At 38.8% G+C, this 25,646-nt stretch overlaps 1 pseudogene; it reads left to right on the top strand.

The window, feature by feature from the left end:
- The window catches only part of LOC121149808, an 86,129-nt pseudogene that overhangs the window by 46,960 nt on the left and 13,523 nt on the right, over positions 1–25,646 (top strand).

Below are 25,646 nucleotides of genomic sequence, written 5' to 3'. Positions count from 1 at the left end.
CATACGCTGAATATTTATAGAGACTCATATTATTCCTGTATCCTGTTTGCTATCTTTCTTTATTATTAATAAGCACATTTTTTGCCTTATTTTGAAATCATCAAACCCAGAATCACACAGTTATTTTCTTCTGTTTTTTTTTAAAGATCTATTTATGTTACTTTTATTTGGAAGTCATATATACAAAGATGGGGAGATACAGAGGGGAAGATCTTCCATCTGCTGGTTCACTAACCAAGTGGCTGCAACTGCCAGAGCTGAGCTGACCCGAAGCCAGGAGTCAGGAGGGTTCTTCCAGGTCTCCCACATGGGTGCAGGGTCCAAAGGCTTTGGGTCACGCTGCACTGCTTTCCCAGGCCACAAGTAGGAAGCTGGATGGGAAGCAGGGCTACCGGGACAGGAACTGGCATTCCATATGTGACTCTAGCATGTCAAGGTGAGCATTTTAGCACTAGGCTACTGCGCTGGGCCCTTCTTTAGTTTTTTTGTTTTTGTTTTTGTTGTTGCTGCTTGCTGTTACTTTATGTGCTTTGCTTTGATAAAAAAATTATTTAGCATTTACTTCATTACTTTTAATGACATAATTCACAAATCAGTTTATTGTTTAGCTGCTCACGTATGTATGTGAATACCATACGGAAATCATTTTGATGTTTGGCATATGTTAAATCAAGCTGTGCTTCAGTATCAAGATTCAATAGATTCATCCCCTTATTGAAAAGTTCTATCCAACACTAACACAAGTAAAGAGAGATTGTCCATCTACTGATTCATTCCTCCCACCCTGACCCCTTCCTCCCGCCACACCACTCCCCACAGATGCCTGCAACAGTCCGTGCTGAGCCAAGCCCAAGTCAGGAACCAAACACTGCGCTAGGTATCCCGCTGGCTGGTAAGGGTTCAAGCACCTGAGCTGTGTTTGGCTTCCCACGTGTGTTAGCAGGGAGCTGGATCTGAAGCATGGACTAGCCAGAGTTCAAGCCAGCAGTGATGGGATCCTTCAACACAGCTGCCTCACGTGCTGTGCCACAACAACTGCCCAAACTTTACTTTCTTCTTTTAAATTCAAATAATGCAATGATGAGTTCTCTCAGTTCTTACTTGTGCAAATTATCTTTACTGTTCTCTTATTTTAGAAACTTTCTTTTTCTGCAAAGGGATTTGTTCTAAATTTCAGCACTTTAAGCACTATTAATGTGTTGTCCTTTTACTTCTTTTGTTAAAATTGAAAACCTAACATCTGTTTTACTAAACCTTCTATTTCTTTATTACTGTCAATAGTTTGTATTATATGAATAGATTTTGTGGGGTTTTTTATAACCTCTTATCCTAATCCTTGGGCTCATAGTTCCTCTTAAATATGTTAATTATTGGCTTTTTTTTTTACCTTAGAAAATGTTTGCTAATTGTTCTGTTCCATTGCATTTGTCTTCTGTTTGGGGACAAATTTTTATTATACTTCCTATGTTTGCCTATACTCCTTTCTAGATTATTCTATTTCAGCCTCTCTGTAACACCATAAACAATTAGTACTGGTCTTTTAGTTTTCTGGTAACTCATGATTATTTGTATATATTGGAATATATTTATATGTTTATATTTTGGAATACATTTACATATTGGAAGCCTTATTTTCTCTCTCTTTTTAAATTGTTTTTCACAACACAGTTTTGTAGGTTTAGGTTCTCATCACTGCCCCTCCCCTTTCTCCCTCACCGTCTCGCCCCACCTGCTTCCTTCCCCCTTATTATCACAAAAGTAAAGTTACAGGTTTAACTTTCTGACTTTTAAATGTGTCATGACATGGTAAGTATAGGCAAAGGCAGAAAACCTGGTAATATAATGCCGAGATGGCTTGAAATGCTTCACCAAGAGACCTAATCTCATTCAGGAATAGAGATGTACATTGCACAGTACCTCTGTTTCCTTGTCTGCTAGTCTCCCACCTACAGCTCATTTATATGAATATGTATTTGCTATATATGTATATATTCACACATATATACATGTAGTACTTAGTGTATGGGATATATTATATCAAAGAGAACATTTCAGATTTATCCTTTGGAACTGGCTTACTTGACTAAGCATAATTGTTTCTAGCTGGAATCATTTTGCTGCAGATGGTGAGATTTATTATTTTTTTACGTCAGTAATATTCCACAGAGTAGGTGTTTTTCTGTTTCTTTACCTCTTCCTCTGTGACAGGCCTCTGGGTTGATTCCATATCTTTGCTATTGTGAATTGCATTGCTGTAGATGCCGGTTACAAGTCGTTCTCATGAATGCATATTTCACTTCCTCTGTGTATATTGCCTGGAGTGGAGTGGCTGGGTCATTGGGTTGATCGATTTTCAGTTGTCTGAGCACTCTCCATAGGGACTTCCTTAGTGGTTATCTTAGTTTACATTCCCACCAACAGGGTTTAGGGTATGGTTGCCCTCACACACTTGCCAACGATTGTTGTTTGTTTATTTAGGTAGCCCTTTATCTCTGGAGTTAGGTGGAACATCATTGTAGCTTTTATTTCCATTTCCCTTACAGCTGGGAAACCTGTGTGTGTTTTACGTGGCTATTCCTTTTTTTGAATCTCATCTTTTGAAAAATATCTGTTTCCAATCTCTTCGCAGGTTGTTTGTTTTGATCACTTTCTGTAACTCTTTGTAGATCTTGGGTATTAGTCTTCTTACGGTTGCTGCCTCATTTTCTTAACCAATTCTCTTGTTAGGTTAACGTAGTCCATATTGTTCTTTATTTTGGCTGTGACTGCTGTGCTTTTGGAGTCTTTTCTAATAATTCCTATTCCTGTAGCATGTTCCCTCTGGTAATTTGATGATGTCTGAGCATAGGGTTAGATTCCCTGATCCATTCAGAGTTGTTAAATTGATTTTGTATTTCTGTGATGTTTTGTGTATTTTGTCTGTTTACTTGTACTACCTTTCTTTGAATTTGCTATTCATTGCAAATTTTTAAGACATTGTGACATAATTCCAAAAATGTGACCACCTGTGTTTCTTTTTTCAACATGAAATTGATCATGCTCTCCTGTCGTTTGTCATTTGTTATTTTTTCAGCTTTATGCTGAAGATGGTGAACTAAGACTGCATTTGACAATTATACTACCTTCCTCCAGAGAGAGTTTATTTTCTCCCTTTTGACATACAGAATGGAGGTTAGTCTTTTCAATCCAGTCAGAGGCTGAACTTCCAGGAGGCTGGATTTAGGAAATGTAATCGGAATTTGCCTGTTATTTGCTTTTAATCCTAAATTCTTTTTTCCCCCCATCCAACAGGGCTCTGCCTTCAGGCAGTTTTTGAACTTGAACATTTGTGTTTGTATAACTATGAGATTCTTGAATTCGTACTCAGTGCATTTTACAGCTCTGCTGCTGAACTATGTGAGATGTTTTTATAAGTACAATGAATAGAATTCTCATCAACAAGCTCAAATAGTAATTGCGGTACAAAAATCTACAACTATATGAAAACAGTTCCGGTTTGAAAATGAGAAGTTTTCCATTTCTGCCTCTTGAATAATCAGTGTTATCCCATTAGGTGAAGAGATTATGACAGGTGCCTGAAGTTAGATTATATGAAAGCAGTGGCCTAAAGCAAGAGGTCAGAATCTGGTCCCATTGTAAACTATGCCCTTGGCCAGGAGGCAGGTTGCCAGGGAGTGGACAGGATGAAAGCTAACACATATGAAAGTCCTGGTGTGATGTGACAACATCCTGGGGCTGAAATGGCATGAGGTACCAGAGCTCATGCAGAGGCACAACATCCATGCTGGGGAGCGGGCCACCATGGTGAACTACAGGCCACAGTGACGTATAAGAAAATGATCACATACTGGGGAAATTAGGATAACAGCCTTAACTTTTCAACTGTAATAACAATGATTTGCAAGCGTAAAGAAGGAAATATAGAGAACTTAAATGGATGTGCAAAAGTATGGGATTTGAGTTGAAGTTATCTGTTGAAGCACATGGCTTTGGATGTGTAATGGATAGAAAAAGAAATAAAAATGCACGTGACGCTGTAAGGACCTGGAAGTAGTGACACTCTTCTAGCAGTGAGCATGAATAGCACCCAAATTTATGTCTGAAAAATATCACTCAACAGTTCTTGGAACTTGTGATCTGCAAAAATGTCTGATTTTATGGTAGAAAAAAGAAATAACAAGATCTACTTTAAAAACCTTTGATGCCAGATAATAAGAATATGCTCAATGAATAGTTGAGACAGTTAGAAAAGGACACAGCACCACTCGAAACAATCTCCCACTGGGCAAATTATAGATAATATGTGTACCAAGAAAATGATAGTACTGATGATGGCCTATTGAGTATAAGAGCAAACTCCTAGTCCATACATGTATGCATAAATGCAAGACTGTAGGGAAAGTTTGCTGGTCACTGGAATATTCACATAGCTTCAGGTCTCTCCATGTGATCATGATTAATTACAAAGTGTGAAAGTATAATCTCTACAATGAAGAACCCTGGCAGATAACAACTGAACCAAGGGGAAATTATCGTAACAGGACAGCTTCGTTCTTCTATCAAAAGGGCAAGACATAGCAAGACAGAGTATCACAAATGAGGAAATTTCTGCCAAATATGTAGGGCTCAAATTCCATCGACATCCCATAATTAGAAATAAAAATTGAAAAACCTTCTAGAAGACAGCTTGCCTGGAATCCACCGAAGTATTAAGATATGCAAACTTTAGGAGTAACTGAAGTTTTTTTTTTGTTTGTTTTGTTTTCAAACTGAACGGAGCTAAATGAATATAGCAACTAAAAGAGATGGATGATTATGAATAAATTATTACTATAACAGAATAATTGGAAAGTTAGTGACATGTGAATTGGGTGCGGAGAAGAGAAAGAAAAATGTTCATGTGAATTTTCTGCTATCAGCGATCTATTCTGCTATGTGGAAGTATCTCTTCATTTACGTATAGAAGACATGTTTGACAATGAATAGGAATCAGATCATTAACACACACTAGGAAAAAATTAAAACTTTCAAGTAAGTGTTCCTTTCAAAGACACTAAAATAAAAAAAAAATACAGACATCAATATCTGAATTTACAAAACCATCAGTGAGATCGCCAAAGTGTAGCTGAGAGTTGGCACATTTATTATTGATGTTTCTAATATTCCTGTTAGAATGTGCAATCAGAGAACTCACAGATGGACAGAATGGTTCAGTCCCTAGCACACGATTAATTCATGTAAACAAATCAACAAATGTATGCGTCCTCTTTCAATGTCCTCTGGTTGAGACACTGAAAGAAAACCGAAGTTGAAAAGAAAAAGACGTTCCTCCAGGCTGGCTCCTTTTGTCAACTGATTTGAGTCACTGGCAATCACGTAACCTACAACTTTGGTTTCCATGGACTCTGCTGCCACCAAGATAGGTAAAAGGCCATGAAGATGTTTTCCTCAAAGGGAATCAGTAAAAGTAACTGATGTAAATAATATTGGAATGGGGAGACCCATGAGTATCTCATGTTGTAACATCACCCTGCCTTTACCGGGTTACTCTTTCCTTTGCAAAATTTTACATTTAGTTTTAAAAAAAATATGAATATATGCAGTATATCCTATTAACAATGTGATTGCCCTTGTCGCATATGCTTTAATTGTGGTATGTAATGATACATGTTTAGGTTTGCTCAATGTGAGGAGGCAGTCATGATACATGCCATCTACCCAAACGGAAAACAGCAACAACAAAAAGGCTTTACCACATTTAATTTCATTTCCTCTAAGCATTTCTCAATAGGAAATTAATACCTTTTCTTATTCACATAGGAAGATTATTCATCACTTTTATAAATCATCTATATGTTCCACTAAATCTGCTGCTTTGGCTGTTATTATGACGAATGAGGTATCTTAACTTATTTCTAACACTGATTTTTGCTTTATTTGCCCACTCTTTGGTGATTACATGTCCACTCTTTCTTTCTATATTCTTTGTCAAAAATTACTGAGCCAACTAAAATCAACGTTGTTTCTTTCTCACTACCGATTTTGTGTCTCACATATAGTGAATTTCTGAATGCTAACGTGTTTTTTCTTTTTACCAAACATAACAGAGAGGGGATCTAGCTGAAAAATAGTTTGTGAAAATATCTCTACTTTGATCTTCAACTGTAGTGTTAGCTTAATTGTGTGACAGGTCCGGAAGATTTTACTTTAGAACTTGGAAAGCTTTCTACCAGTGTCTTCTATAATTTCTTTCAATTTGGGAAATACCATTCTAAAGTAATGACGATTTTAATTTGAAAGTTGCATTTTTTTTCTCTTTACCTTTAGAACCTTTAGAATTCTAGAAGATCATTTCAGGAACCAGCACAGTTTTCCATTAGTATGGGATTTTTTTCTGCTTTGTCATGTTTTCTATATGTACAGGACTTACTTTAGCATCTTCAATTCTTATTAGATAAATGCTGATGTGGTTTTTTTTCCTTTATGATTAATAACTGTGTGTGGAGAAACTATCTGTAACTGCGGAAGTATCCTGTATTGGTTTGATTACTAACTTTATCATCCAAAACTATTATGAATTTTGCCTGAAATTATTATTCCTGTGATGTTTATCTAATAGCTATTTTCTATTTTCAACATTCCTCCTCCACCTCTTGCTTAGAATTCCACTGTATGCAAGAGGTATTTCTACCCTTATTTATTGCTTTTATTATTTGTTTGTTCAATATTATTTTTGATTATTTAATATTTACCTCCATATTCTCATGGTATTCATACAGATATAAGAGTCTGTCTGTGGAACTCAAATGGGTGTTGGTTCATGTCCCGGCTGCTTCACTTCTGCTCCAGCTCCCTGTTTTTGTCCTGGGAAACCAGCAGAAGATGGCTTAAGACCTCGAGTCCCTGCACCATGCTAGGATACTTAGGTGAAGCTCCAGGCTCCTGGCTTCAGACCAGACCATCTCTGACCATTGCAGCAATTTTGAAAGTGAATCAGCACATGGAAGATTTTTCTTTCCTTGTCTCTTCTCTCTCTGTAACTCACATTTGTTGAGGTTTGTTGTCTATCCTAATGTATGCTGTGCTGAAGACAGTGAAGAGAGTGGTGTATGTGTCCATGTGAGAGACCGTCAGGAATTTGTGTTGTATTGTTTATCTAGGCGGGAGCATTATTTGCTATGTAAAGGTTTATTTGAAAAGCACTGTGTCCAAGAAGGAGGGAGACACACTCAGAAGATCTTTTGCACACTGGCTCACTCCCCAGATGGTCACAAAAGCTGTGACTGATCCAAGCAAAAGCCAGGAAACAAGAATCCCTGCTTCATCACACATGTGGGTGTTAAGAACCCAAGTATCTGGGCCATGTTCCTTGCTTGGGGCAACCATAACGCAAACTCATGTTCTTCTAAAATGTTGCCATTGCATGCAGCATTTAACGCACTGTGCCACGCACAGACCCCAGATTTGATGCTCTTAATGTTTGTTCAGTCTTAATGGTTTGTAGTGTTTTCTATGTTATTGGTGACTGTCTGTCTAGTTGTTTTATTCATCACTGAAAGTGAAGAATCAGTTTATCACTGTAGAAAACTCCCATTTTTATCAGTATCATTGGTGTATATTTTAGTGCATATATTTGCTGTACATTTGTTGTTGAATACATGTGTTCACTCATACAGCTGTAACATCTTCCTAAAGAATGTATCTTTTCATTATTATAAAATGTCCCTTTTGTTTCTGGTAAGCATTTTGGTTGTAATTTAAACTGATGTTGCTATAGACACTGCAAATTTCCTTTGTCTCTGCTGACCTTTCCACCCTTTTACCTTCAGTCTGTGTCTTTGAGACCAATGTTTGTCTCCTACAGACAACGTATAGCTGGGTCATGTTTTTAATCAGTCTGGCAGTCTCTGCTTTTTGATTGACTTGTTTATTCACATCTCACGCTATTGCCATAGTTGAGTTTATATTCCCTATACTTCCTTCGGGTTAGTCATATGTCTATGTTATTTTGTTCCTCTTTTCCTCCTTAGCTGATTTATTTTATATCCATAATGCTTTGTTTCATTAGTGATTTTTCCCATCACTGTTAAGTTATTTTTGAGTGTGTGCTATAATATTTACAGTGCACATCTGAATTTGTAAAAATCACTGTCAGGCATATGCTGTCTTAAATCCAGTAATGCATTAGGCTATTACTTCAAGGCAGCTCCGTTATCTTTGCTCTCCTTTATGGAATTTTTCCCCCTAAGTGTTACATCTGTCCATTTTGTAAGCCACTAGTTACAGGCCAATTACTCTATTTATTTATTTATTTATTTTATATTTCTTCACAACATTGCCCTGGAGCACAAATTCCTTTGTGAACTAATCCTCATTTTGGCTCCTTCTAAAGAATAGTTCCTAAGGTTTTTGACATCAGTTCTAACCTCCAACAGGCTCTACCTGACTGTCTTATCATCAAGTTATCCCCTGAAAGCTAGCTGGCTTTCTTTTTATGCCGTGTTGCCATTAAAACTGTGAAGCTCCTCTTAATTTCCTTCATCATACATGTTTTTGTCAAGTTTCCTTATTTTTTTTTATAAAAAAAAGGATGTATTTAAAGATGTATTTATTCTTATTTGAAAAAGCAGATTTACAAAGAGAAGAAGAAACAGGGGAGAGAGAAGGAGAAAAAAAAAAGAGAGAGTGTGAGAGATAGAGAGAAAGGTAGAGAGAAATCTTCCACCCACAGGTTCATTTCTCAAATGGCTGCATCAGCCAGAGCTGAGCCAATCCAAAGCAGGAAGGAGGAACTTTTTCTGGATGTCCCACATGGGTGTGCAGGCTCCCAAAGACCTGAGCTTTTCTCTGCTGCCTTTGCAGTCCTTAAGCAGAAAGCTGAACCAGAAGTGGAGCAGCTGGGACTAGAATTGGCACCTGTATGGGGGGCTAGCACCGCAGGTGAAGGATTAGCCTATTGAACCATTGCACTGGCGCCATCAAGTTTCTTCATTTTGAACTTTACCAGACTCTGCAGCCAAAAGGAAGAGTTCTTGCCTCTCACTCAAGCTATGGGATATTGTGCCTTACCGCCCTCCTACTTATGCCTCCACCCTCAGCCAACACAGGCAACATCAACTGTTTTATGTTCTGTGACTTTCACTGATTTGTTTCTTATTTTTATTGAGTAATGATTTACACAGGGTTGGATTTTGCCTGCAAATCAGTGAATTTTCTTTATTATTGTCAAGATGGACTCAGTCGTAGTTTGTTTAGCATCACTATCCATTTTTGTCCCCTTTCAGCAGCCTGAGAGCCGAGCAGCACTAGCAGCTGCAGCAGGTGAACTGCGTCTCAGCATAGTTATCTAAACATCCCTCATTTTGTCTAGGGAAGCCTCTGCAGGAATTACAGTCTTCACTCTGAGTCGCTATCCCCATTCTGCATGAGGCTTGACTGGATCACAGAGCCTTTCCTCCAACACCTAATCTGCCTAGTAGGCCTTTCATTAATGCTGACCCTTCAAAGGTAGCTGGTAGTATCACCGGTTGATACGCAGAGAGGAAAAGATGTTTTCGGTGTGGGTGGAATGTTCCGCATCTGTGAGGTTTCTTCCTCCTTGCAAATAAAAGGCCGTTGTAGCATAGCATCCAAGACTTAGGCACGAGGGCCAGGCGATGCAGGGACTCAGCCGGGGTTTACCTTTTACTGTCTTTGTGAAGACGGATAGCATAGCTAAGCATGTTGTATGTTAATTCCTTTGTCTCCACAGTGAATGTAACATGATGCTCTGTCATACAAGGGACAGAGACATGGAGAACATCATGCAGACTGCTTTTTGACTGTACATGGAAAGATTATGCTTCCCACCAATTACTGCCTACATGCATTATAGATACAACAATTTAGTATTCTTACCAATCCTAGGGGGCAGTTATTACTAAGCATTTAGATGAATTATTGAATATTCTATGTACTTAACAATCTGTGTATTGGGGGATAATACAAAATGAATTTCAATATTAATAAAGCAAGGCTTTGCATCTCACATTTATTATAAAATAAAGTGGATTGAAGGCCCCTCTTGCAAGATGCTTCCTATTTGCAATGGGATTTCTCAACATTGGAGAGCTGTTTGGAGTTTTTTTTTCCCAGCTTCCACCCCTCCAGCTCCTACCACTAGGAGTAGTGTGAAGGAGTGAGCCAGTGGCTGCAAGCTCCCTCTGTCTTTCCATCTCACTGTTCCTGTCTCTCTGCCTCTGTCATAGCAGCCCTCTGCCTAGCTCAGTCCCACCTCTTGGGCACGGTCTTTTGAGGTGAACAAAGTTTTATCCTCATTACGAGCAAGGAAGCAGGGGAAAATGTCTGTAACTCCTTAGGTGGGATTGGGGTTGAGGAAAGCTTGACAGTACGAAAAAGCAGGTCTGCAGAAATACCCAGTAACGCGAAATTTAGTGTGTGATGTCTGGGTTCAGGACAGCAGGATTGCCTTTTGATTCTGGGTTTCTAAGCTTGATGGACACCTCAGTTCTGAAAAAGGTTTCCAGTATATACATTCTAGGGTTGGCCTTGTTCCCCTCTGCCTCTCAGAGCCTCCCTTCTCTGCGCATGCCCAAGCCTTGTTCCAGGTAGCTCATTGCTCTGGGTACCCTCTGCAACTACACAGACATGTCCTGAAAATCAGGGACTTAAAACAATATGCTCCAGAATTCCAGCATAGGGTAGGGGGAACTTTCAGGAAAACAAAGGTTTTGTTTCTCTTTTTTAAAAGTCTGAAGCATCAAAGGGGCACTTGGTGGAAGGGCAGTCTGATACCATCTCTCAGATAAGAAGTGCCAGTCATCCAGACATCCTTCAGTAGCTTCAAGGATAAAGAAACTTGATCTAGCCCTTTTGTAGACTCCTACCCAGTAGGAAACATGCTGAAGAACTGATACCCTCAAGTGTTTACATGGTTCAGAATCTTTTAGAGACTGGAAAACGTTTGAATAGGTATCTATGATTTAAGCTTAAACTACGTGAGGTCCTGGTGGTTCTCCACGCAGGTACGAACAGGCCTTCAGTTTTTATGGTAGAGACTGTTGATGAGTTTTATGTCGGCAGTTTGTTACTCATTTTACATAACTGACTCATGCTTTTCTGCAGCTATCTTATCTGGGGACAAATATGTTTAAGTCTTCAGAAGGACTCCAGTGTTAAGGATTTAAGATTTTGATTGGGAATCAGAATCTTGATCAGGTTGGCTTTATGGCTTTTTCAAAGCACATTACATATTTCTCTTATATAATAAATACTGACCTTTATGACAGTGTACAATTGAGCTTATCTTGAAGCATCTTATTAAAAAGGATCAGAATTTAATGTATCCAGGGTTTCAAATGACCTGCTGCCTGATTGCTAACTGGTCCCAAATGTTAGTCAGCACATTTTTGAAATTGAAATCTCTATGCCAACTTAGCAAATAAAATGCAGTTAACATTTTAGAAGGCTTTGTTTTAGAACATTAAATTTTAAAGCTGTATGTCATTTCAAGTTAATAAAAATTTCTATTCTTTTTAAGGAGCATTAAATCATTAGTATTATAAATTAACATAAGTTTACTATAAATATAAGTTTTCATATACAGCAGAAACCTTCAAGGAAAAATAATAACCTTTCCCAAGGTACTCATCACATACTCGTGTGTTTGTAGGAATACCAGAAGGATTACCCCATAGTCCCAACAGAAAGTCAAAACATAGTCCAATCCAAGTTTGATTCAGATGTCCTAACCCACTCTGAGTGCTGGCATCAGTGGCTCCTCATAAAATCTAGGAAGATCAACGAAGCTAAAAAAGGAATAAGACAGAAATCAAAAATAAGAAGAATGATTCAGGCACTATTAAAATAGATTCTGCAACCCTGAATGAAATATGACAACAACTTAGAGAACTGAATTCTGGAAAACCATGATTTGAAATTCCAGCCACGATGGTATCGCTTGACCAGACTTTAAATTATTAAAGAAATGAATCTTTAGTTACAAAGCTCCAGAAAAGGAAATCTCCATGCCAAGATAGTTGTGATAGGCACTTTTATTAAACGTTTAAGAACGATACTGACATCAGTTCTACATAATATATTTCAGAAAATAAGAAGACAGAGTATTTCCAACTCTTTGAGACTAGTATCTATAAACAAAGTCAGCAGAATTAAATACTGTCATTGATAAGCTTAAATGCAAAGATGCTTAACAAAATATTAACAGATTGAATCTAACAATGTATATTAAAAAATCACAGCCCATATTGGATCATTTATTATAGATATGCAAGGGAGTTCTCTACTCACAAATCAAATCTGTAATTCACCATTACAACATGTCAAGCAGAAAAGTCACATAATCATAGCAAATGAAGCAGAGAAATATTTCACAAAATTTAATGGTCATCTATGATTAAAAGTGTTTCTTACACTGTAGTAGCTAGAAACTTAGCAGTAAAAGACTAACATTTCTTGAAGCTCAGATATGAGGCAAGGTTAGAAAGGATATATTCTCCTGCCACTTTTTATTTTACTTGTACTAAAAATTTGACAATCATTTCATTTTTTCCATTCAATATTGTGTGTAAAATAAAATACACACAATATTGAATGGAAGAAATGAAATGATATCTCTTGGCAGATATCATTTTCTTTGTAGAAAACCTAAAGGTATTCACAAAAAGGAAAATCACTGAGACCCATGAAATGAGTTCAGTAAGGTCACAGGACACATGCTCAACAAAAGTAAAAAGGGCCAGGTGTGATGGCTCAATGGCTAAATTCTCACCTCACAAGTGCCAGCATCCCCCATGGGTGCTGGTTCATATCCCGGCTGATCCACTTCCCATCCAGCTCCATGCTGATCACCTGGGAAAGCAGTAGAAGATGGCCCAAAGCCTTGGGTCCCTGCACCCACAAGGGAGACCTGGAAGAAGCTCTTGGCTCCTGGCTTTGATCGGTTCAGCTCAGGCAGTTGAGGCCACTTTGGGAAGTGAACCAGCAGATTTTTCTGTCTCTCCTTCTCTCTGTAAAATCTGATCTAACTTTCCAATTAAAAAGTAATTAGTATTTTTTACAATAAGTAAGAATAGGCAGAAATCTAAGTCATAATGCCATAATACTTCCAAAGAAATTGGTATGTCAAATATTTGCCTAACAAAACACAAAAAATTCTATTGGACAAAAATTGTAAATTACCAGTAAAGGAAATCAAAGACCCAAATGCTTGGAAAGTCTTATCAGTGTTTGGAACACAATGTATTAAGATATAATTTCTTCATAATGCAATTTATACGTTACACACTATTTCCAAAATGACAGCATCTTTATGTAGACCTGAATAAGCTTATTCTAACATGTAAGTAAAAACTAAAACCCCAAAGAGCCAAAGTAATTTTCATTTTGGTAAATGATGCTAAGCAACAATCAATAATAGATTAAAATGTAAAAACCTGAAATGGCAAGACTTCTAGGAAAAAGCAGAAAGTACTTGGGATCTAGGAATTAATAAAAAGCTACAAAAACAAAATCCATAAATGGAAAAACTGATGGATTGGAACTTCTCCAAATTAAAATCTTTTTCTCTGAAAAGCTAAAAGATCAAAAGCAATCGGAGAGCAAGAGGAAAGATTTCCACATCACAATCAGACATGATATAAAGAATTCTGAACAGTAATACACATTAAACAATCCCATCTAGAAAAGGGCAAGACCCAGACATAAATTTTTCACTGTAGTTAACATGGCAATGAAAGATTGAAAAGATATTGGACTTCCTGAGCAATGCAACAAACGCAAACTAAAGCTACAGGGAGATATTGTGGTTACAGTGTTATTGCAAGCCTATGAAAATAACACAAAAGATAAAAAAATAAAGAGTAGTCACTCTAAATACTTGTGGGAACGTGAGTGAGTGGGCATGAGTGTTGGGATTGCACATTGGTAGTCCTTTTGAAAAGCAGCAGCTCTTTGTTCCAAAGAAGTGATGATTTTCCCCAAGGACTTGTACAAAAAGGTTCAAAGAAAGTTTACTATAAAAACAGGAGACAACCCAAATGTTCTTCAAGAAATGAGTAATAAAACAAGTTAGAATGCCTCCATAGATATGAAAGAATGCAGCAATGAGGAAAGAAATGAAGTATTCATGCACATACATCCAAGGAAGTATGCTTAAAAGTCCATCAAATCACATGAGCCAATTTTTGTAACTATTGTGAAATAAGCTCATGATAGAGAAGATCTGATCTGCAGTTGCCAAGTGTTAAGAATGGGGTGAAAAGATATATAGGTGTTATCTGTAAAGGGGAAATACAGGTGAGTCTTGTATGGTGGAATCCAGTTGAAAATCACGATAGTGATGGTGTTGGTATACCGGATTACACATGTGATCTCTCTCTCTCTCACAGACACACACACACACACACACACACACTCACACAGATACACACACACACACACACAATCCCTTGAATGGGTTTTGGCTTTTGCTCCCAATCTGATAAATACTATTAGACAACATTGATTGTGGAAGGAACATCTCTGTTGTAGAGTTTGAAAAATCCTGTTAGCAATTGTGAGACAAAAAAAGATCGAAAGAACAAAAGAGAAAATGAGGAAAATTAGGAAAGTATTCCAGTTATCCACCTCAGGGATAATGATGTGCAAGTTTAACAAGTAATGGCAAAGTAGCGTCGTTTTTCTCTGTTGATGTGACTTGTACAAATGTTGCCCTAAGTATGGTGGGTTCTATAGCACAATGTTTGTGGAACCCAGTTCAGGTACAGTGCTTTGAATGCAGACGATATGAACCATGAGCCCCTGGTCTCCTCCCATGATCTCACAGATTCAGCCTTAGCTTGAAGTGTCCCGTCATGCTGTTGTGATTGCATTAGCTGCATACCTACCTCTCATCTGGAGGGAGTCAGGAGTGAAGTGCTGCTTGGCTCCTTGCTTGGAGCGCTACGACGCTAGCATCAGCAACTGGCTTTCTGCAGGTCCATTAGAGTGGACCCCATGTAGAAGATTCTAGAGAAACTCATACAGCCAGTTTTGTGAGTTATGGGAGGGGAAAAGAGGGTGTTCTCTCTCATTTTCCCCATGTCATAATTTCCATAGCTGTTTCTTTTCATTCGTGTACTTGCTATTTATTTGAGTACTCTCTCAATAAACGAAAATTAAAAAGTAAGTACGAAAAGCAAGTAAAGTGCAAGGCACCCAGGAACTAACTCCCGGTCCCCCCACACTGGTGGCAGAGACCCAAACATGTGAAGCATCACTGACTGCTGCCAGTCCACACAGGCAGGAAGCTGGACCCGAGGGTCAGAGTGAGGTGATCAAACCCAGATACTGCAGTGGAGCCCACAGGCGTCCTCACCATTGGCTTCCCAGGTAGGCCAAATGCTCACCCCTTCCACGGGTTTTTTTTTTAATAGAAAATTTAATGTTAGCATACTGTTCTAGTTTTCCTTTACTTCATAATTTCCCCCACCCCGTATATATGTTTAATTGTGCTCACTTATTTCCTTTTCAAGTTAGATTCACTATGTGTCTAGTTCTGGAGTTCTCGGTGTCTCCACTAAACACAAGCTCTCCTTTGCAAATTACCACTGAGCAATTAGTGTTATTAAAATAATAATTACACCTACATTTGGCTAATTTGAGGAGTAATTGCCCAATTTCAGCCACAATTAGTCACTTGGCTCTGTTTTTCAGGCAAAATTTTCTTGTCGTGTGAAGCAAACCAATCTTCAGCAGTAGCTGTTGTTTTCACAATTTGCCCACTAACAAGCTTACTTTCTGAACATACTTTCTTCCCTGGAAGTACTCAACAAAGTCTCAGAATACCCTAGAGAATCTCTTAGTACTGGTGCAAAGGAAATAATATGTCTGTGTTGGCAGGTTTTAAAAGTTTTGTGAATAGCTGCAATTCATTGAAAACAACTTCTTCAGGCTGTTACATATGAAATTGAAAAGAAAAGGAGTGAATCTTATGATTCTGAAAATATCAGAATTGACCATTTGTCATGTATCATCAGGTTTGTCTTCTTGTCACCAAGGCAAATGATTATGAAGTCAACCTTCCGAAATGCATCTCTGAACCATATAACTTATTCTCTGACACCGTTAGGTTTTCTTTGGGACACAGAAAAAGGTGAGAGACACGGGCCCCCAACCCATGCTTCTGTGCTTGGAACCAGGCCATCACTGCTGAGGACCGCCTAATCTCACATTGCCCGAGATACAAATAAATAGGGTAATCAAAATAAAAAAAAATACTGTTGAAAAATGTTTACAATATGGTTAGGCAGGGAGTTAGGGACGAGGAGCTAAAAGACTGTCAGCAAACTTTGCTGTAACCCTGTACTGCCTAGGAAACCCCACGCCCTTCTGTGCTGATCCAACATAGCGGCAGGTTCAGCATGCCCACTCCCATCCTACACTTGATCCTTACTTCCCAACATGCACAAAGCACCATGATGGCCATGTGTAAGCTGCACCCTACATAAACATGGCCATGACATGTCCGTGCCCTGCTCAAACTCCACTCCCTTTGAATATCCAATTAAGGCACTGCCAAGCCCTGTCATGTCAAAGAAGAACCTGAATGTTGGCGGGCACAGCTGCCATTTTGTTCCTCACGGAGAGAGCCAACGAACACTCGTGTAAACACACAGTGCCTTTAAATTTATCTTACCTTCTTGTATCTCCATCTACATCTCTGCTTTGAGTTCTTCTCTCATGCTAAGGTGAGCACTTTGAAGTCAGCCAGGGGCCCCATTAATGACAAGGGTTAATGGATTTATAGAAGCAAGTCCTTCTATCTGCAACAGTAAACAACTAGTGAGCAAAAGAATAAAGGAGAAAAAAATAGATTGTAAAAATCACATGGCTAATTTATATATAATTGGGATATAATTGTGAAAATTCAAATACAAATCATAAACGGGGCCAGCACGGTGGTGTAGTAGGCTAGGATTCCTCCTGTGATGCAGGCATCCTGTATCGATGCTGATTAGAGTCCCAGCTGCTCTAACTCTGATCAGCTTGTTTATGGCCTGAGAAAGCAGTAGAGGATGGCCCAAATCCTCCGGCCCTAATACTGACGTGGGAGACCCAAAAGAAGCTGCTGACTCCTGTCTTCAGACGGACATAGCACCAGCTGTTGTGGCCGTTTGGTGGGTGAAACAGCAGATGAAAGGCATATTTCTCTGTCTGTTCTTTGCTCTGTAAATCTGCTTTTTAAAATAAAAATAAATAAATAAATAAGTATTTTAGAAATTAGATCAGGGCCCGGCACAATAGCCTAGCAGCTAAAGTCCTCGCCTTGCATGCGCAGGAATCCCATATGGTCGCCCAGTTCTAATTCTGGCAGCCCCACTTCCCATTCAGCTCCGTGCTTGTGGCCTGGGAAAGCAGTCAAGGAGAGCCCAAAGCCTTGGGACCCTGCACCCACGTGGGAGACCTGGAAGAGCTCTTGGCTCCTGGCTTCAGATTGGCTCAGCTCTAGTCGTTGCGGCCACTTGAGGTGTGAACCATTGGATGGAAGATCTTTCTCTCTGTCTCTCCTCCTCTCTGTATATCTGACTTTCCAATAAAAATAAATAAATCTTTAAAAAATTAAATCAAAGTGGCATAGTATTCTAACTTTTAAGCCATTTGATTCCCCCTTGTTGTTTGGGAAACTAAATTACAAAACTCTGAAGAACCAGTTGTGAGTGTATGTTACTAATTTTGGAAATCATGTTACAAAAACCACTGAAGTATCCTTCAAGAAAGAATCAAAGTTAAAGAAATATTTTATGGGCCGGAGGTGGCACAGTGGTTAAGGTCCTCGCCTTGCACGCCCAGGATCCCATATGGGCGCCGGTTCTATCCCAGCAGCCCCACTTCCCTTCCAGCTCCCTGCCTGTGGCCCGGGAAAGCAGTGAAGGACGGCCCAAAGCTTTGGGACCCTGCACCTGCGTGGGAGACCCAGAAGAGGCTCCTGGCTTCGGACCGGCATAGTATCGGCCATTGAGCTCACTTGGGGAGTGAATCATCAGACGGAAGATCTTCCTCTCTGTCTCTCCTCTCTGTATATCCGCCTTTCCAATAAAAAATAATAATTTAAAAAAAAGAAATATTTTATGTGTGATAAAATCTGAGTGTAATTCAAGAGAGATAAGCTGGAAGCAAACTAAAATGCCAACAAAAGGAGAATGTAGCTAATCAAGTTTTTTGTACTTTTAAAAATAACATGAAGATTTAACAACTAAGAAGTTGAGAAATGTTTTCATGGGAAAATCTTCCAAAATATTTAGTTTTGGAGAATTTAACCTATATTGTTATTTTATGCATTTCCAAATGTATTAATAGTATAGATGAAAACATTCCAAAATATTTACAAGAAATGTGAATGCTTTGGTTTTTTGTTTGAAAAACAATCTAAAATTTTCCATACTTCTTTTTTTAATATATTTTCATTATTTGTTTTCTTTCTTTTCTCAAATTTTGCTTTTATCATTGCATGGTGCATTTCCATAGGCACCTGAATTTCTCTTCCGCCATCCCCAACTCATTTCTCCCATGTCATTTACAATAGTATAATCCTTCACAATCTGTCATACATCCATTGTCCTACTACTTAAGGGTAACCTGACACTGTAGGTATACACATTGGCAAAGAGTCTAGGATCCTATTGCCAGGATACAATCGACAGTTTCATTGGGAGTCCATGTTTGATTTGAGGTAGAGATGCATACTGCGTTGTATGCAACGGTCTCTACTATATATATATATATATATATATATATAGAGAGAGAGAGAGAGAGAGAGAGAGGAGAGGCGGGGGGAGGAGAAGAGACAGAGAGGAAGATCTTCTATCCAATGATTCACTACCCAAGTAGTGAACGGTCATTGCTTTGCTGATCTGAAGCCAGGAGTCAGGAGCTTCTTCCAGGTCTCCCACAGGGACGCAGGGTGCTAAGGCTTTGGGCCATCTTCCACTGCTTTCCCAGGCCACAAGCAGGGAGCTGAATGGGAAGCGAGGCCGCCGGGATTAGAACTGGTGCCCATATGGGATGCTGGTGCTTTCAAGGGGAGGACTTTAACCACTAGGCCACTGCATTGGGTACAAATATTTTTTTTAAGAGAAACTCAAGAAAGGAAAGAAATGCATAGGTCATTTATATGAGGTTCTATTAATAAAAACTAAAACTGTGTAAGACTGGATTTTACGGAGTTATCACAAATGGATTATTGTACATTCTGAATTTTTTGCTCTAAAATGATTCTGTGATCTTTCATGAAAATATGTAGCTAATTGTAAAACAGAAATTTCTGATGATTTTGTTTTTTAAAATCTTAATTCTAATCTTCTTCATTGCTTACCTCACTTTTTCGTCATGAAGGGTTAAGGAACATCATCAATAGAATATGGTCTCTCTTTTTTTGTTTTGTTTAGTGGAAATGAGGGACTTGTGCTTGAAGATGCCGCTGTGGGCTTTCTTTCTTCAGTAATTATGACTACATGCTGCATAATAAGCAAAAGAGGACATAATTGTGCTGGTTAAATGTAGTCCCCATTCAACCATCGAATAACAGAGTAAAAAAAAAAAATGGAAAAAGAAGGTATTGTCAGCCATGGGGATATTTTCAGACAATCACAATCATCTGCATTACAATATTCTCTCCTATGAATAAGAGCGTCATAATACCAGTCACAGGAACAGTTCAAGATAACCACTCTGGTTTGATGCCTTAAATGTGAACATCTGTTTTCATCATTAAAGCCATCAAAGTGCTGATAATTGCTCGTCTTTCTCTGTTTTCAGTTTCCATAAATACATATTCAGGATCTAGACAAGGAACTCTCATTACTTAAATAGTTAATTCCAGCTTCTAATGACACTTTGGTGTCATTTGTGCACACAAGTGACTTCCACACGTTCAGCTACATGATTCCCATGCAAAGCCCTCTTTCTTCATGCTCCGTCTTCAGTGTCATTTTTATATGCATTATGTGCAGTCAGATACACAGAGACGCACATACACACACAGAATAGTGCATATTTCAAGGCCCATCAACTGAAAATTGTGATTTATTCAATAAAATTCATTAGCTGTAAAACAAACAGCATGGGATTCTAAAATCTATTCCCTTGCTTCTTATTATGCATTTGTATACCTTAAGAGAAAGATAATTCACAACTTGAATATGGTCGAATATGGGACTAATGTAAAAACCTTAGAAGTTTAAAAAAAAACTTATTTATTTTTATCGGAAAGTCAGATATACAGAGGGGAGGAGAGACTGGATGGGAAGTGGGTCTGCCGGGATTAGAACCAGTGCCCACATGGAATTCCAGCAAATGCAAGATGAAGACTTTAGCCACTAGGCTATCACACTGGGCCAAAAAGTTAGAAATTTTAAGCTTTACATGGTTGTGTTATTTTCTGATACATGGTAGAACTGCGCTTACATCATGTATCTCGTGCTGTGCATCCTGAAGCATGTTCTCCGTGGTGGCTGGAAAAATAACAGAACAAAGTAGCACTCTGCAATATTTCTGTATTATTGGTTGTTAATCTAAAGTAATATAAGGCCAAGAAGGAGACGACTTTGTCAGAAAAAGCCTTATAACTTATGGAACAATGGGAAGAAGTGTGAAAGAACAGTAGGAAAAGAATCCTCAGATTTCAAAGTTTATGGACTTACCCTATTATATTTCCACAACATATCTAAACTCTTACACACTTCCCATTACTCTTTGTTGTCAATATTCCATGTTACATGGGGGATCATGGCTGTGGTCTCCACAAAGAATTACACAGCGAGGATCTACCAATTTAGGAAAAACAAACAGTGTGGAAAAATAAACTCAGAGGTTTTCCTTATACTATCCTTCTGGGTTTGTTTCCATGGTGATTGGTCCCTAAATCTAATAAGGTCATCACATGGTAATGATGCTACCCCCAAGTTTGCATCTGGCTGCTTTTTCAGGATGTGTAAAGGAGTCGTTTTAACTGGCATCAGATGCTCAGTTGTTGGGCTTTCTGCATTCAAGGCAGTGCATCAGAAATCGGGGCCGGTGGGTCATACGAAGAACATATGACATATAATCTATACAGGGAATCTGATATCCACAACTGAGCTGCCCATAATGTATGGAAGAGTCCTGGGCAAAAGAGGAAAGAAAAAAAAGTGACCCCTAAGTGTGTGTGTGGGGGGGGGGGCGTGTATTGGGCTGTGAGTTCTAAGCAATAAGAATTAGCAAATTAGCAATCCAGGAGAGGAGAAATGGGAACAATTAGGCTTACTTGATCGATTAAATGTTAGGGAAAAAAAAAGAACTTGCAAGATAAATATAAATCAAATGATAAGCTATTATATCTTAAGCCTAATTTTGTTGATGACTATATTTAATGCTCTCAGACTATATATTTTAGTTAATAATGAGTACTGTCAGACTACATATATAAATATATTGTGTTTGTATCCATATATATGAAGTCTGAAAGAGATACAGTTTAAATAAAAGGACATTAAATTGCTAAAAACAAGGTAATAAATTATAAGAAAACATGTTATGAAAAATATTGGCCAAAGTGAAATGCAGAAAATATTACATAAGGTAAAAAGAAAGATGTCATAATGACAACAGGGTCAGAACACAAGGTACAATTCTGAATGCATACCTAATAAAATAATCTTTAAATCTGTAACTAAATAATTAAATAGTGTATGAAATGATTAAAGAATGGAAGATCCCAGCATATACTTTTTCTTTAAAAAAAAAACTTACTTATTTACCTAACTTATTTTTAAAGTAATGATAGAGAAAGAGAGAGAGGGATTGAGGAAGCTCTTCCATCCAGTGCTCCCAGATGGCTGGACAGGAAGCTGGATCGGAAGTGGTCTGCCTGGGATGTGAGCCACAACCCATGGGGGATGCCGTATTACTAGGGCCAGCTGCTACCCTATGTGTCAGCTCCTGAGACGGCAAATAGAAAAACTTGTAGCTGTGGATTTGAAGCAGACAATTCACAGAACTGATCTACATGGCAAGACGAGATGCTTCCTGCGGCAATTAGAGCCATTTCAGAGGTGTACATCACTGCTCTGATGCCACCCTCCACAATGAAGGGCCCAACATCTAGATGAATGCACTGTTGGTTTTTTTTTTAAGATTTAATTATCATTTTTATTGGAAAATCAGATATGCAGAGATGAGGAGAGACACAGAGAGAAAGATCTGTCCAATGGTTCACTCTCCAAGCAGCCCCAATGGTTGGAGCTGAGCCAATCCGAAGCCAGGAGCCAGGTGCTTCTTCTGGGTCTCCCATGCAGGTACAGGATCCCAGGGCTTTGGGCTCTCCTTGACTGCTTTCCCAGGCCACAAGCAGGGAGCTGGATGGGAAGTGGGGCCGCCGAAATTAGAGCTGGTGCTCCTATGGGATCCTGGCACATTCAAGGTGAGGACTTTAACCACTAGGCTATCATGCCAGGCTCTGAATGCACTGTTTTTATTGCCTTCAAATTTGTAATCATTTTTAACAAGTGGTCACGTGTGTGCTTTTTGTACCAGGTTTCATGAGGTATATGATCAGTCTTGTCAATAATTATGTGGTATACATTGTTTTTAGGGACATTTGACCATCTTTGTGCTTAAGCTTTTATACTTTGACACCTGAGTTAACTGTTTCCTTGGTTCAGTGGAGGTCAGGAAAATGTGCATTAGAATCCCAAAACATTGACAATTCTTATCCTTCATCCCTCTAGATGCTCGTTCGCCTGAATCTCATGCTCTAAATCCTGCATTTTAGGAGGAGTCCTAGATGATTCAAGAAGCTTTATTGGATTCCCTTTTTGGAAAGTCCCTCTCTCTGAAACAAATGTATAAAGCATGTAGCACATGTACCAGGATATAGTGCCCACAGCTAAAATAATGGGGTGACTTAATGGGAATTTAATTTGTAAGTTGAGTGGCTTATCTAGAACATTTTGGGAATACCTAGATATGCTGCCTATCCTATCTCCTCCTCATGAGAAATTGGCTATCAGGGGCTCTAGGACTGCTGTCTCCCCACTGCCACGTTCTGTTACCAAAGACAAGGAATGAAGGAGATTCTGTATGTTTGCCATTTTCAAGAGGGCATGCTAGGATTCTCTGGAGAAAGTGGGAAATTGTGATTGCTTATGATAACCTTATGGATGTTGGTGAAGTCGAGCATGTTGCTCTACGTTGTCCCCTACGGGGACAAGGCTTGCCACTCCACTAACTGTTCATTTGTCTGGGTGACTTGGTTTCCTCTACGGTTCCCTCTTGGCCCCTCTGGGATACAAAAGCAAAGGATGATTGGGCACTTTGCCCGATGTAAATAGGACCTTAGTTGCCACTTCCCTGTAGACAGACTTGAGAATACAGGATGACTCTGATGACTCTAGATAGGAATGTCAGAGATGGTTTAAACTGCATCCTTGTACAGAATAGATGCCTTGAGAACCATAGTAATGTCCTGATTATAGACCTTGTCTTATCTCTATTGCCTTATAGGAATCATGCTAGACAACTAATGCCATCATGTGTAAGCAAAACAGAAAAGGGGGAAAATGAACTGTTTTGAAGGGAAAGAAAAAGTAATAAAGCAAGGTATTCTAACGTTAATGTTGTCTTGAGGTCTTCAGAGAATCTCCTAGAAATGACAAATAGCTAGCTCCTACTGTATAAATGAAATTTCCGTGGGTCTAGGGAAGACCTGGCCCTTTGTAATTTTGTCATATATTCATAAGGGATTGTGGTGTGCATTTAGAGTAAAGACTATAGTGAAGATTCTCAAAGCCAAACTAGATGTACTAGAGATAGAAAACTCAGGACTTTATGCACTAAAAACTTAATGTGTCTTTCAGGTAAAGGGCCCACATAACAGAACATGCAAATACAATCCCTAATGAAATGGAGTAGATGAGATGGAATTTATTTGCAATCTAGCCTACCCTGACATAGACTTGTAAAAAAAAATCTGGTATTTCATTCTAGAAAGGAGAGGCTATCCTCTTCGCCTGCGTGATCAATGGTTTTAGCTGGGAATACCTCTGTGTCCAGAGGCGCTCTCTCATTAGTCCTCATTCCTTTAATCTGAAGATAATGCTTTAGAGGCTGCAGTGTGTGATGGATTGCTCTGACAGTGGAGGGATAGGACAATGAACAAAGACAGAATGGCCTTCCCTTCTTCTTGGGAAAACAGACAGTAGCAAATAAATAAGTAAATATTCCAGATGTTGAAGTGATGAGAACAAACACAGCAGCAGGTTCATGAAGACAAGAGGGCGATCACGCAGTTAACGCCTGAACGAAGCAAAGATGTGAGAAAATGAGCAACAAGTCTTCTTCCCCAAACATGGCTTTAGTTTCTTTTTATTTGTAATTCTTACAATTTTAAACTTTTACTTACACTCTGCATGCCTAGGATTTTTAAGCTGATTCATCATTTCTGTCTTATAAATATCAACATACTAAACTTAATAAAATGAAGATAGTTTGTTTTATCAGTGATATCAGGAATATTCTAAAATCTTTTAAGATGTTTATTTTTAAGATGTTTATCTTTCATTCTTTTACTGTATTATGGATATGTTGGTGCTTGTATTTGGTTGACAAATAAAATTTGTAAGTAGTGAATGAAAAACATTTAAAAACTGCAGGTTTTTTTTTTTAAAAAAAGATTTTTTTATTTAAAAGGCAAAATTACAGAGAGAACGAGAGAGAGAGAGAGATCAATCTTTATCCATTGGTTTACTCACCAAATTACTGCAACAGCCAGAAGCTGAGCTGATCCAAAGCCAGGACCCAGGAGCTTCCTTTGTGTCTCCCACATGGGTGCAGGGCACCAAGGACCCGAGCTGTCCTTCACGGATTTTCTGGCCACAGACAGGGAACTGCATCATAAGTAGAGCAGCTGGACATGAATTGATGGCTATCTGGGATACCAGAGTTGTAGGTGGAGGATTAGCATGCCATGACACCATATGTCTGTCATTTATCATCTTTATCTATTTTGAGAGAATGAGTAACAAAGAGATTGTTCCCAACCATGGACTCACTTCCCAGTGTCCACAAAGAGAGAAGTTGGGTTGGGCCAAAGCAGGAGCTCAGAAAGTAATCTAGGTCTTCCATTTGGGTGCCAGGGATGCAATTGCTTGGAGTCACTACGTTCTGCCTTCAGGGGTGTGTGTCAACAGGAAGCATATGTTATACACAGAGCCAAGACTTGCACAGAGAATCTTTCCAATTGCCATCTGAACAGCCAGGCCAGGCACGCACCCTCTGACTCAGCTTAGGTTTGGTCATTCCAGGGAGCTATGAAGAAGATAAAGAGGTTCGTGTCCAAATGGGTTGTGCAGCACTTTGTCCAGCAAGCCCGAGCATAGGGAGCTCAGTTTTCTTTTTCTTCTGTCCTCTCTTCTTCCTGCCTTTGGATAAGTAACTGTTAAGGTTTATCTATTTGTTTATTTGTTTGTGTTATAAGAATAACTGGTATAGGTGCCAGGATAATAGCTTCACTGTTGATGTGGCACTGTCAGGAACTGTTGAAGTTATTCAAGTTACCCTTGATTCACTGCCCAAAGCTTTCCCTTGATTACCCAGCCCCTGCTGCTTCCAAT

Source organism: Ochotona curzoniae, unplaced genomic scaffold (assembly GCF_017591425.1).
Source record: "Ochotona curzoniae isolate NIBS_2020 unplaced genomic scaffold, NIBS_Ocur_1.0 scaffold_4763, whole genome shotgun sequence".
Taxonomy (NCBI): Eukaryota; Metazoa; Chordata; class Mammalia; order Lagomorpha; family Ochotonidae; genus Ochotona; species Ochotona curzoniae.
This window is presented reverse-complemented; position numbering and strand designations above follow the sequence as displayed.